Source organism: Pleurodeles waltl, chromosome 4_2, assembly GCF_031143425.1.
Source record: "Pleurodeles waltl isolate 20211129_DDA chromosome 4_2, aPleWal1.hap1.20221129, whole genome shotgun sequence".
NCBI lineage: Eukaryota > Metazoa > Chordata > Amphibia > Caudata > Salamandridae > Pleurodeles > Pleurodeles waltl.
In genome coordinates, this window is record NC_090443.1 from 515,871,768 (window position 1) to 515,886,648 (window position 14,881).

The 14,881-nt window shown below is 43.7% G+C and overlaps 1 protein-coding gene across 7 annotated transcripts in view; it reads right to left on the reverse strand.

Annotated features, from left to right (window-relative positions):
• The window catches only part of SWT1 (SWT1 RNA endoribonuclease homolog), a 793,385-nt gene that overhangs the window by 473,614 nt on the left and 304,890 nt on the right, over window positions 1-14,881 (reverse strand). The gene's annotated exons all lie outside the window — the stretch shown is intronic.

Here is a 14,881-nt window from a genome sequence, read left to right on the forward strand (position 1 = left end):
TCATACATTGCGACCTACCTCATTAATATTTATAAGGTAGATCGATACGCGATCCACTAGGAATCAATAATTTGCAAACCTACCTATTAGTACATAGGTTGGTTAGCAAAACAGCACTCTAATATTTTGTGACCAGAGTTTAGTACATCTGGCCCCACGTGCTTTACACTGGGACAGGCGTTGTCATCTCTCAAGTGCTAGTTTTAACATGCACCGTCTACATTCTCAACTCTAATAAACTGAGACAAAATTAAACTGAACATAAATTAATTGCCTAGCGTTCTTATTCGGCCACTTTTTTCCCATTTTCTTTTTGATTTTTGACTATAACCTAAGAACGCATCGCACAAGACCATCAACAGAGTAACAATTCACCATGTGCTTGCAACCTATTTCAGCAAGAGTAATTTTACTATTAATGTGGGTGCACTGAGGCATTGCTTAATTATTATTGAGCACAATTGATCATTTGCATTGCACTAGTCACATTTTCACTAGCAATATCCACTTCGATTAATTTGAGCTTCGTTAATATTTCAAATCATCCATAAAACAGTCATCATTATAAAAATGCAACCAGTACAACTAGGCACTAGGCAAGAATCATTACTTCATTATAACTCACAATTTTCCTGAAATACAGACAAGACCCATTAGTTAGGTGTAGGCTACTGACAGCTTTAGTTGTCTATTAGCAGACATTGGGGGTTATTCCAACTTTGGAGGAGTGTTAATCCGTCCCAAAAGTGACGGTAAAGTGACGGATATACCACCAGCCGTATTACGAGTTCCATAGGATATAATGGACTCGTAATACGGCTGGTGGTAAATCCGTCACTTTTCCGTCACTTTTGGGACGGATTAACACCTCCTCCAAAGTTGGAATAACCCCCATTGTTTCCAATACACATCATACACTAAGAGTGGACTTTAGGTCAGCCACTTGCTCATAATCGGATGGATTTGTAGACTGTCTCTGGTGTTTGCTCTTGATTCAATGACATCTCTCCTTATTCTTGTGTTTGTCCTGCCCACAAGCATTTCGGTTTTACAAAGTTCTGATTGGATGCATAGTATCCTTCCACTGCTGCGTTGAGGGGCCTCTTTTTAGGTTGAGTCTACCAGACACTGGTTGCAAAAGGCCTAATTCAGCTTACTAAGAATTTACAAAGGATTACATCCTAATTATTGATTACCATTGGCTGGCTTTACTGTGACTCATTTGCTTGCTTCTCAGTCAATGGCTTTCCTCGTCAATATTAAGTTTGCCCTTCCACTAGAGCACAGCCTCCATACCATCCTCTTGACTGGTTGACTTGTGCATGGTTACTGTATTTGCATGCCACATAAGATTAACGTCACAGGGAAAGTGCTAGGAAATACGAACCCACCCTGACGAAAGGCCGGGAACTATACAGGTCAACAGCACAGGGCTGAAACATGTTGGTGCAATAAAAGAATTTTAGGTCATAGGACCATTACATTATTATAGTTTTAATCATATCCATCCATCCTTCTAGTAAAGGGTCTCCTTGGGACTAGATGAGGAATTTTTATCTTATGGTTATGCCCCTATTGTAATTTTCTTATAAGAGCTCCCTAGAATATGGTTGAGCCCACCCTGACCTTTAGGAGTAAGGGTACACCTGATGATGAAACATGCCACTATAACAGTGGGTGAGTGTTATATGTAGGAAAAGGGATTTCTTCCTTTTTCCACATCCACAGATGTGGTTTACAGGTGTAGCATGCAACCGTTCCCCTTCATTTCAAGTCTCCTACTCTTGAGGGGTACTCTAATGTTCGTAATAGTTCAGTGTAGGGCAGACCTATTCCTCTACCCTTGTGGAAAGGTCTCCCCACCCTCCAGGTTAGGAAGACTCTTCTAACCCTTCAGACCTTTGAGCAGAACATTCCAGAGCCCCTGACTGCCTGGGAGAGCTGCTTGCTAAAACTGCGAAGTGTCAGCGAGGAATCCAAATGCCACCTGGCCGAATCCCTGGGTGCAAAAAACAGCGGGCGGCAGATGGGCAACCTAAAGCAGCGGAGCCAAGGGACTCCTCCGGCTGGTGTGGACGTTGGAGCGTCTCCCTGCCCCCTCTCCTTAGAGCAGAGTGAGACATTACTGTGACCCAAAAGCAGAGCTGCACAGAGCAGAAGCGAGGCCCTACTGCCTCCCCTGGGGAGCAACAGGTGAGGAGGCCATAAACTGGGCAGAGTTTGGCAGCTCGACTCCTGGGCCTGGAACTGTGCGGGGAAGATCCTCAGCGGGCACTGGCTTGCAGCACTGCTGAAACGGTCCGCTGTGTCCTGCCGATGTGGTGCAGCAGCACTAACTGGTGGTCATGGGGCAGCGGCAGGCACTGGAAAGACTTGGGGAATTTGAGGCTCCTTGAAAGGGTGGTAGCGTGATGATGGTCTTGGCCTGCTCCATTGAATTAGGGGACACGATTGAACCGGATTCCTGGAACTCATGAAGAGAGGACCCCGCTCCATCTCCAAAGAGTCTCGAATAGCGGTGGAAGGGACAGTCCCCCTGGTGCCCTGGATGAGGATAAATAGGACCCACAGGATGGGCAACATTTATAAGGACTCTGGGGACACTACTGCTGAGATATAAGAGGTAACACTTCCCCTTCTTTTGCACCTCAAAAGGCTTGTGTCGGTTTGGCGCCCGTCTACAACAGGCTTGTGAGTTTCTCACACCTTTGCGCCTAGGCAGGCCAGCTGAAGCTAATGACAATCACTAGTGTGGTTGGCCTGGGTGCTGTGATTCCGACCTGAAGGAACTTAGTGAGTTGCAGGCCCTGGGACCTCGCCTGACCCTTTTCGACTTTGTGCTATACCCCCACGAGGTCAAACAAATACGTAGGGATCTGTGTGCGGGTGAACTCTTGTTGCTACATTTGCCATGCCCTCTGGGATTACTGCATAATTCACTGAGGCACCATCCACCACTGGCAAGTGACCTGTGTGGGGTGGCCTAGAGGACCTGGTTTGGAATGGGGCCCGAGCCCCCCACAAATTAACAAGCTTGACAAATATGGAGTGAAGATGTCTGCAACTGGTGGAACATCACAGGAGGTGAGGGGCGACGGCACTGGAGGAGAGCCTCAACCCATGGGTGAACCCTCCCTACGTTCGATTATTGATGCAATACAGGATCTTCAGGACTCTATGGAGCCTAAAATAGACGTTGTTGTAGTGGATGCCAACCTGCTAAGGACCAACTTCCGTAAATTATACATGGCATCTGCAGTGGCTCAAATAAGTGGACTGCATACAACAACTAAATGACTGGAGTAGCAAATGCAACCCTTAACTAAGCAGAACGCAGCATCACCACCAGACTAGAAGATCAAGAGAGGAATGCCAGGCAAAACAATATTTTTGTGATTGGGGTTCTGGATGGGGTGGAGGGACCTAGTGTAGACCTTTTACTAGAAGACTTTATCCTGAACACTCTCCGGCCTAAACAACTATCAATTTTCTTCTCAATTAAGAGGGCGCATAGGGCACTGAGCACCCCTCCACATCTGGGTGCTCCTCCATAAACTGTAATTGCCAGGATCCTAAACTACAGGGATCATGTTGCAGTTCTACAGGCGGCCTAGAAGCATGGTGGTTTGAATTTTGAAAATACAATTGTCTGCTTCTTTCCATACTTTACTCTCTAGGTAAAGCACAGCAAAGAAGGTTTCCTTCTATGCAGATAACGTCCTGTTCTATGTCATGCAACCATCTCTTTCCATCTGTAGAATACTCCAGTTGTTTGCCATTTTTGGAAACCAATCCAGGTTATAAGAATAACTGGTCCAAATCTGTGATATTCCCTCTATCTGGGGTGACGTTGCAGCTCCCATGTGATTGCACAGCTCTGGTAGTGCTAGAGGTCTTTCAGTATCTGGGAATTTATGTTACTTGCGACTTTCAGGTATTCCTATGTAAGAATCTATTCCCCCGAAACTAGCCAGGCTCCGGGGAGACATGTCTCACTGGAGAAATCTCCCAGTGACGTTAGTGGGCAGAGCAGCCCTCTTTAAAATGAGGACCCTACCCTTATATGTTAAACAAAAGATGTACAGAATCCCGCCAAACCGCTTTAAGAAAATAGATCAGGAAGTATGATTGTTATTGTGGCAGAGTGGTACTCTGAAAACAGCAGTGAGCAAGCTACAGAGGAGAATGTATGACAGAGGGTTGGTGGTCCCAAACTTCTGGAAATATTACTGGGCCTCACAGCTCTTAGTGGTTAATGATTGTATCTTCTTAGTCCACCAGGACTCGGCCTACTGTGTGGAGAGGGAGGCTATGGGTCATGGGAGACATGAGGTGATCCTTTACTGTAGACAGCGGGAACAAGACCATACTCAAACAGTGGTTAGGATCTGGAGATGGGCCACATTATCTAGACTGGAAAGAGTAAATTACTAACCTGACCCCTCTATGGTACAGTGAATTGCTGAAATAAGTGGGTGGCCTGAAGGGATATTTAAAGTAGGAACTCATAGGTATTGACCACCTGGGTGACGGTAGGAGAGGGCGAGCTATAGTACAATGTGAGGTCCTCTGCCAAAAATATGAGCTAGCAAACTCAGAAAGATAGATATCTGCAATTGGGACATGCCCTTAGATGGCATATACTGGAGGGAGAACAGTTTCCCGAGTCCTCTCCCTTACAGGACTGCCTGCTCACTGGGCTCATATCTGATAAAGGGGTTTCCGTGATCTATAAAAAGCTCATCAACAAATTTCCAATCAGCTGGGGACCCTGAGGTGCACCTGGGCTGGGGATCTTGGTGACTTAAATGACGAGGATTGGGTGTAGGCCCTTCAGAGCCCGCGAGACACATCCATACGTGTCTGGTTTCAGTTAGTCAAGTTAAAAGTTTTACAAACGTCCTACTACTCACTGACACTACTGCACAAGATGGGCAGAGCAAACACATCGTGTGGCTTAGGGGTTGTGCAGAAGAAGGCACATTCTTCCATATGTTTTGGGACTGACAGGTGATACAAGTGTACTGGTCAAAAATCACGGGGATGATGTCCCACGTCCTGTCATTGCCAGTTCCTGTGGATGCCAAGTGGCTCCTTCTGGGGATCACCAGTGACACAATTTGGACCGAATATCAAACAATCTGTCTGAAGCTACCAAACGGAAAATAGTACAAGCATGGGGTGGGACAACCTCCCCAGAAATTGGAGAATGGGAGTCGGACTTAGATTGGTGTCTGAGGGTGGAGTGGGTGATTTATCAGGGAAGAGAATGTGCCAAAAAGCGGTGAAAAAGTAGGGTGCCTGACGAGAGTATAGAGGCTATTGATGGGGGATATTTTTGAAGAGGGAGGAAAGAACCTAAAATGCACCTGCATAATAGATAATGAGGACTGTTTTAAATATTGTGATAGGCCTTAAAAAAGCCATTCTCGAATCAACTGTTAACACTTCTCTGCAACTGTAATTCACCATTGCTATGTTGTATGATGCAAAAAAATGCAATCTTTTTTTATGTATGCTGATCACAGATTTATTTTTATTTTTTACAAATTATGTGTTACTTTTTAACAGTGCTATTTAGCATCACTAAAAAACATTGGCAAAGCCAGTAGGTCCCGAAGGTGGGATCCATTGGCTTTGCCAATCCGTGTTTCTTTATGTGTCAGCACTCAATGGGATTTCATATGTTTCTCTGCTCACTCACCTGCTTCTCTTCTTTTTTTTCTTCTGATAGTATGGCAGATGCAGACTGTCGGAACGTTAAATAAAAACAAGTATTTGCAATGCAACGGGTCTCGCATTTCTCTGAGTTAGAGCTATTAGCAGTGCAAACTCCCAACCAGACTTTTCTTGCCTCAGTAAATGGAAAAAAAAGTGCACGATCGTGGTGCTACAGTTCACTCGTAGTGAAACCTATCAGCAAAAGTGCAATTATCGACGTAACCGGCAAAAGTGGAATTCACTATGTAACAGGGTCGATGTCATGCAAAGCGCTCGACTTCTGCCAAGCGAGATCGCGCTGCAAAAAAAGAGAAAAAGTAGTCCACAAACCGGAGGGAGAACAGCGAGCCTCGTAAGTTTTCAGTACTTGGTCGCTGCGCTCAAGGAGGGCTAACCACCGGAAAAGGCATGACGTATGCATGCCTTCCACTAATAAAAGGAAGCAGATTTTAAAAGGCAAGCCCACAAACCAATGAAAGTCACTGACCTGACATGGACAGGGCTCCGAGCCCTTTTCTAACTACTACAGCGTCTCGCAAGCGCATGCTAGTGCAGGCTCGACCCTAATGAATGGCATATGTTATGACACGTGTGTGCATGGGTTACTATGTGACCATATACATTGTGAAGCACACATTGTCATAAACAATAATGAAACATTCGGTTAAAATATGTTAACCATTAAAGCACAAATTCCAAAAAGTACCTAAAACATCAGTAAAAATATTCTGAATAGCATTCATGCTTAGCTTAGAGCCGAAACTGCTAATAATGAGTTAAAAGAGCAAAGAACTACGAAAATGTACAGATTTTACAAAAGAACCCACTGTGAAACATGCACAGGAGTCATCACTTACTGAGCCTATCCTTCTCCAGGAAAGCTATTAGATATCCAAGTGCAAACAAACAATAATGCAATAAATTCTGAGGGGAATTCTCATGGTAACAGTATCAACAAATCGAGTCGTTACTAATGGGATTGTGGGGGACAAAGTTCCATTTGAAATATACGGGACTACTGAGGTTATCCAAATTCCATATGTATTTAAAATATCTATGACAGATGTCATTTCACCCAGTGTTGTATCTGGTGATTGGGATATCCAGACAGTTGATACTATGTTAACTGAAACAAAGTACTATTCAGTATTTGAAAGTGATGATGTATATGTAAATACAATGAATTATGGGGAAATGTTCGGCTATAATAATTGGGGACATTACTACCTGCACCGTGCAACCAGACGTAGACCAGTACTCAATTTCACACTCTGGGAACATTGTTCGACACCACCAGCGGGAAGCCCGAAAAGTTGTTTAGAGAAATGTACTTATTTTTCTGGGCATGACACAAAAAATTCTGAGTCATATTTTTTCAAATTACCTCCTTCAAGAATTAGGAAAATTTTCCAATAGACACAAAACTCATTTATTCAGATTCCTTTTTTCTCGTCTTGCTGTTGAAGGTTACGATCCCTGGAAGAACACTGTTGATTTATACAGTGTATGGGGAACACAAGATTGGCAAATACAGGGTAGTGAAGCTTTATTTAGAGCATGCCTGATTCCTGTGCAAATGATCTTTTTGAATGACACGTTTAAACAGACTTCCTGCCTAAGGTTAGCAAAGATAAAAGACATGAACACGTCCAGTATTCCCACACCGACGAAGTTTAATGATTGGCAACTCAGGCTACAGGCTTGTACCTATAATTCTTCACTTTCCAGTCCCGGTGGGTGGTTAATTTGGCCATTAGACACCAATGGCTGTCAGGCGCGTTTTTTGAATTCCTCAGGGGGTTTCAAGATTAACCAGACGATCCTCGCTTTATCTCAGGTCAACACACGGGGATAGTTACTCCATACAGTGTGGGTAAACTGTGCCAACAATGGGTACAGTCTAACACGTTAGCCGTAGTTAAAGAACACCTAAACACGCTTTCTGAAGATGTAGACTCTCAGGACTTTTTGTAAGGTCCTAGGAAAAAGCGCTCTAAAAGATTCATCTATGCTATGTACAATGAGATATGGAAACTTTCTCAGATAGAAGCTGCTGTGCGTTTAAGGCAAATAGATAAGGAAAACTTAGAAAAAGCTTTAGCAGTTGTCGATAACGGCATGAACACTCTGTCCAACAGAATTAATTCAATAACAAACAGTGTCGTCTACAATAGATATCATTCAGACAGACATGCCCTGTTTGTACCATGGACAAAGTCAGCTGTGTTCCATTATGCAGCTTGGTTAGGCATTACAAACACTGAAAAATGGCAGCATTCCATGGAGATACATTAACGGTAGTGAATTATTCACTACTTTTAATTTATCCAGGGAACAGAAGACAATGGCTAAAAGGGAAGCAAGTTTCACCATGCTTCATATAGAGATGTTAGAAAAGTTGCCTTTTACAATCACAGAGAGTCTTTCAATAATATGGCTCCTACATTCCTACATGGCATCATCAATCTGCTCATTTCCACTATTCGTTTTTTGAAATGCCTGAAACATCTTGCCATGGGTAGGTATGAGCGTCTGGGCGATAGCTATATTAAGGAAGAGTGGGAGTTGCCCTTTGATTACAAATGTCTGAACAGCGAAACAGAGGTCTTTGTTAGCGGAAAGCGAATGTGTGACTACTGCTAGTCAACCAGTGATCGGCAAACAGGTGTCCCTTCACGGCCATTGCAATGCAGGGGTCGCAAACTTGGCCTGTTTTCTGAATGGTACTCCCGTTTCTTTGCTTCGACCAGCATTTCATGTACTTTTCAATGGCAGTTATGTGGTGCTGAGCAATCAAAGCTGTTGCGGTATGGGACCAGGAATTGCCAGCATAATTTTGGTCTCTAAGGTGGTTATTTGTTGTGGACATGTTTTATTCCCCCCGCCCCCCACACAAGGGATAAAGGTATCAGAAATGTGGCCTCACATTGATACTATTAATGTAAATTATGGCAAGCTGAGCAGACTAAAGGCGCTACTGTTTCAAAAACAAGTCGCGTTGACATCAGCTAGAGAGACGTATGCTCTCCAGATTTCGAGATCATCAGCCGAGATACAATCCCTAATAAATACCAACTTCCCCAAGCACTTTGGTGAGCTGGTATCCAGAATTTTCAACGCCTCGAGCACTACTGGGATTGTCCATTTCTATAAGGCTGTCGGGTCTTGATTTGTGTCAGTCTTCCAGACTATCTTCGGAGTCATCCCGTCGGCCATCCATTCACTCTTTTCAAGTGTGTTTTGTGGCTTTCCTATAATTTTGCCATTGATTGGCGGAATACTGCTGCTATTTCTTCTGATTCACAGTGGTTGTTTCTTTACAGCTACATGGAGCAATGGAGCAGCTACCACCAGCACAACTGTGCCGTGAACGCATGGTTCAGATCTTTGATGCTTCCTTGGTGGAGGAACTAGAGTGGGATTGGTCGTTGTCATTCCAACCACTCCTCTGGTGCGTGCAGCCTGTCGTTCCCTGCGTATGGTGTTTCTTCAAACATTGCCAACAACTTGTCTTGCCGTCACGCCAGTGCCTCCTGTGGACCAAGAACTGCTGATGTCCCCGATGAGGGTTCATACACGGTCTTGCCCCCTGAGACTAAGGCTGATCCGCGAGGCCACATACGAACACACTGTGTTGACTCTTCACTCTACGGAACTTGGCACTAATGCAGATGGATTTGCACGAGAGACTACTGTGCACTTTTGCTCTGTGAATCCATCCGCCCATGTAATCGATCTGACATCTGACGATTTGGCATTATTTTTTGATGACTTCCTAGTTGATGACTTCGGAGCTACTCTTCAAGAGCATGTCTATTGTTCCACAAATTAGTGATTTTTTTTTTTTTTACCAAACAAAATTCGAAGTCTTTATTTTGGCCTGCTGTGCTTGTCATGGTTGACATTAGGTCTCTTCGTATGTTTTTCAAGCTATTAATTCTAACTATGTTTTTTAACTTGTTTTTATGCTTTTAGCTTGTAGTCCAGAGTGTTTGTTTTAGCTTTTGGATTCATTCACCTTTGGTGGCGTCCAGTTATGGCGTCATACTTGTTACGGCAATGGGGAGGGTGTAGTGAATCCTAGTTTGTTTTAATGGGATAACATGGGTTAGCTTAGCCTCTGGCTTGCAGACTCGTGCCCCCGTCACCTAGTGACTTTTAACCTACTTAGCTTGCTCTGTCTTAGCCCATTTATTTAATTAATTCTTCTAAGATGGCTGCCGTGTTTATAGTTAGGCCATTTGTTTAAGTTTATGTTTTCAGTGCCACCGAGCTAAGGCGTCAAATCAAGCGACAAAGACAAACAATCTGTAGGTGTTCACATTAGGTACTTTCCCTCTTCACGCTTTCGAGGGAATTTTTATATTAATTACCGTCCCAAGTATGCTGTGTTACCTATTGTTTGAAAACAACCTGTGTCAGGGGTCCAAGTAGATCTGTATAAATACACTTCACTTTAGACAGATAATCAGAGTGATTCCGACCAGATACCATCGCTGCTATCGATGCTGTACGTCGCCTTGACGCTGACCCGGACTTCGTGTTCCTACAGAGTCTAAGCTAGAGACCTCATTCCAAGCTAACAAGGGTTGGGGGCTCTTCTCAGGGACAAGGCATTGGCAGATTAGGTTTAACATACCCAGCTCTCCTTTAGGTAGAAGGTCAGGTCTATCAGAATAAGGTAATAGGACATATTATACACTCTATGTCTTTCCATGTTACTGCAAGACGGTGGGGGTCTTTATAATCACAACTCTTGTTTTTACAATTCTATCTCTTGCCCTGTTCATTATCCTAATCATTGCAGCCCATGCAATTTACCGCAGATTAAAGAATGTGTTTAATAAAAACTATTGAAACATTACTGCATCTTCGTTATTGCCTGTGTTTGGTTGAGACATGATGTATCTGTGAGAAAGGGGTGATCTCCATTTAACCACAACACTTCCCGAGATGTCATACTCTGGAGTCCATGCGTAAAGGTTGCCACAAATCACCTTCAAATGTTTGGGTTTTTGGTGAGGTACTGCTAGAGAGCCGGAAGGGTTGGGGCTATAGTTGCGACTTTTTGAGGATAGGCATAGTCACCTACAAACATAAGTACTGTCATCCTTAAACCAACAGTCTTGCCTAGAGCAAGAGTCCAACTACTACAGTCCTGTGCCCAAATCAGACTGCAACCATGTGCCTTGGACTACAGGCCTTCTGCTGCCAGGTGGGCACAGCACTGCAGTCTCATTTGGGCACAGATCTGTAGTTGGAGCTGGACACAGGTATGAAATCTGAGCTGGGCACACACCATGTAGTCTTAGGCTGCCTCAGGTCTGCAGTCTCAGGCGCAGAGTTGGTGCTTCAGTTGGGCATGCAGTTATAATCTGCACTGGGCTAAGCCTGAAGCAACCTAGCTGGTCTGCAGCTGGAGCTGGTCACTAGACTGCAATCTAGCAACTGCTGTGTGAAAATAAAATTTTCCCATTGGATGCCCAGTCTTCTCTTTTGCAGAAAGCAGCAAATGAGCTGTATAACACTTTCCTCTCTAAGGCATCAACATATCCCTGCAAAAGTTTATATATCCAGAGTTCAGTTTGGGCGGCAACACATTTTCAGGGTAGACTTTGTCACTATTTCTCAATTCCCTATTGGTTTTACATTTTTCACCTGCCTGGTGTACTGTTTCATATGTGAGAAACTAATGTCCATCAAAGGCAAAAATGAATATCTGTAACAAAGTACATTTTACATACACTACAGTGGGGATACAAACAAGAAAAATCAGATACCAAAAGGTATATTTTAATTTTGAACATAAATGTTTTTGAGAAGAAATTATCATTAAATTTTTTCGCTGGGCACTGAACCCTCACACATTAAAAATCACACTAAAATTTAGATAAACCACCCCCCACTGATTTTGGCTTCCTCCTATCTAAATTGCATTACTCCTCTCTTTCATCCGAAACTGTATACTTGTGGAAAATACTCCGTTCACATGAACTTAAAACTATTTCTAATTGCATATTTGCCTCTCCAGGTAAGTTTTGAAACAGTAGCATAATTAGCTTTCTCAAATTGTCCCTACTAGGTAAAACCCAAGAATAAAATAGGATTGATGCATAAAACCCAGCTAGAAAACCTTACAGGACTACTACATGACCATTTAAACATAAGCAATCACCCAATGCCCTGCCTCACTGTACCCCAGTCACCTCTTAGCTCACCCAGTTGTTGCAGACCCATCACCAATAGAACCTATGCTCTCTGTCACTTTCAGCTGCAGGTGTTCTCTACGTATGGTCTCCATTGAAGGCTTGACTTTCTCATCACTATCTTTCAGGCTGCGTCAGTGTTAAGGGTCTGCCTATCCCACTCAGCAGATCTTCTGTGCTGCCTCCATCAGGGTTCTAAAGAGAGAAGCAACCCAAACCCTGTCTTATGGGACCTGTGCAACATGCCAGTGTTGAGCTGTGTCACTCCCACCAAGTTCCCTCAGCACCGCACACCATGAACTACCACCATATTTGGACAGAGGGCCCCCTTACCAGGAGTAACTTCTATTGGTGCTACAGGTGCAGTGATAAAGGGCCCAGAGGCCTGAGGGGCCAACTCAACCCTAGTTATTGCTATATTTCACTGAAAAAAACAGCAGACAGGGGTCAATTTCCTTCCTTGCACTGGGGCCCACCGCACAGTGGCTAGGCTGCTGCTCTCTACACTGGACCTCCACAGTGGTGCATCATCTTACAGCCAGTGGGGAACACCCATGGAGCTTCTGCTCTGTTGGGCTGCAGAATCAAGCTGGAGGCCCTACTCCTCCCCAATGCAGGTATTAGGTGACACTCAATTACTGGTCACAATCTTGCTCAGTCAGTCTCTACCTAGTCCGAAGTTCCCTTAGCCCAGAACTGCCAACGCTGGGGTCATTCATCACTGCACCACCATCACCCTCTACTCCCATATAAAAGGGGTTGAAATCAAGCCAGGTAGGGCCTGGTGCCAAAAGCCCATGTAGAGTAAACACACTATAAGTCTAACTCCATGATGGTCCACGTCCATAGTAAGGCAGTTTTCAAACAAAACAGAATCAATGGAGGGCTTGCTCAGGAGGTCTTGAAAAATGGGGATGCTATCAAAAGAAGCTTTGTCATTATTGAGTATATGGCATATTTTTGGGCTGCATGGGAATTTCCAGTGCCACGGTTGTTTTTAGTAGTATGTTGGAGTTACATATATATATAGTGCTTCTATCCACTGATGAAGCACCAAGATGCATTTAAAATGGGTAGCATCCTACGTCACGTGAGTGTGTTTGTCATATGGCCTTGTTGAATAGACTTTCAGTATCTTGAATGAGGACCACAGTTGTGTTTTTATCATGTTTGTTTTTGCTGTGCCTTGGCATATAAAGAAGCAAAAGTCTAGAAAGGACACTAAGGCCCTCATTACAAGTATTCTTGTTAATTCTAATGGGACCTGTAATCAAAGTTACAGACCCATATCGGAAAAATAGGTTCTGCAGACCTGAAATATTCAACCAGGGACCTTGCCTGCTGAAAGCAGGCAATATAAGGAATTACTGTGGTGCTGGATGAGGTGTTCTTGATTCCCTGGTAGCTCTAATTTTTGATGGTCTGTTTCTATAGAAGGACTTATAGGTAATGCAGTTAAGTCTTAAACGCAGAACATCTAGCAATTAGAAGTCACTAAGCACTTGGAGGATAGGTGACATGTCATCATGTAGATGGATTATTTTCAGTCTTTGGAGCAGAAAAGGCAAGGCCTTGGAGTAGAGTGCTTTGCATCATCAAGAGAAGAGAGAATGAGTGACATAACAGCCAGTAGCTTTGTGAGGGAAATGTGGACTGCAGGAAACTTAACAATGTAGTTCAAATAGTGTATAAAGCATTTCTTGTGATTTGTTTCATTTAGGGACCAGGAAAAAGGCTAAAATGTATGGCCACTCCCAGGTTTCTCACTTCTGTTAACATCAGAGGCTTGGAACCCCATTCCTGACTGCAGATGCTTGCACAACTGTAGTTCTTCTAATCGCTGCATGTGAGGATGTCTGTTTTGGATTAATCAAGTTTAAGGTGAATTATCAGCATCCCTTTGTCAGTGGTTTGGAGGCAGTGGTTTAGGCCTGAGGTGTCAAGCTCACTCTGATTTTTCAACTTTAAGATGCCAATCATGGATAACCAATCATAATCACAATCTAATCAAGAAGTACTTGCACTTTAGCACTGGTCAGAAGTGGTAAAGTTCCCAGAGTACCAAAACCAGCAAAAACAAAATACAGCACAAAATCAAAAATACAGGAGGCAGAGGAAAAAAGACAGGGGACACCACGCCAAGGATGCCAGGTCTAACAGGACCCTTTGCTAATGTGGTACTAGTCCACCTACAATGGGGGGCTTGGCCGGGCAGATGTTTATCTTTGTCACTGGGCATCCCAGTATTTCCTAATTAATGAATGACTCTTCAGGAATAAGGAAGACCAGGCTTGAACATGAGAGTATAAATACATTTGGTCTACTCAATCTTTTATACAGCAAGGCTTTACCAAATGCAGTTTTGCAAGTCTTGAAACTGTCATTACTCTGTTGGCATGACAGTCTATAAAACGGCATAGCATTCCCACCATAGTCACTCCACTTTGACATGCCACCTGCCTTCCCCGGTTGACACTGTCTATCAATCACAGAACACATTTCTTTTCATAAATTTCAGATGTTTTGCTATGTTCAAGTAAGACATACTCTAACCCACCAGATGCCACAACTTGGGAGAGTGCAGGAGTTTAATCCTACCAAGGCTAAGCTGATCTCAGGGGCACTGAGGTGGTCCAAGCCCTATCCATGCCTTTGTTGCAACTGGCATCCTGGTCATCAAGAGAGATGTAGCCTGTCAATGGCAAATCAATGATGCCTGTGAACTGAGTGAATGGGCCAGAGGCAGAGATTGTTGTGCAAAATCAGAGGAATTAGTGTACAAAGCCGAGGTTCACTATGGAAACATATGAAAACCTAGAGCAGACAGTGGGCTGTAATGTCTGTGTAGCATCCTATGTGCCATAATTATGTCTTGCATCCCCTTGCACCGTAGTCTTTAGATCGGACTACTTTCATAATAACTTACATTGCATTTGTCACAAACTATTCATGAT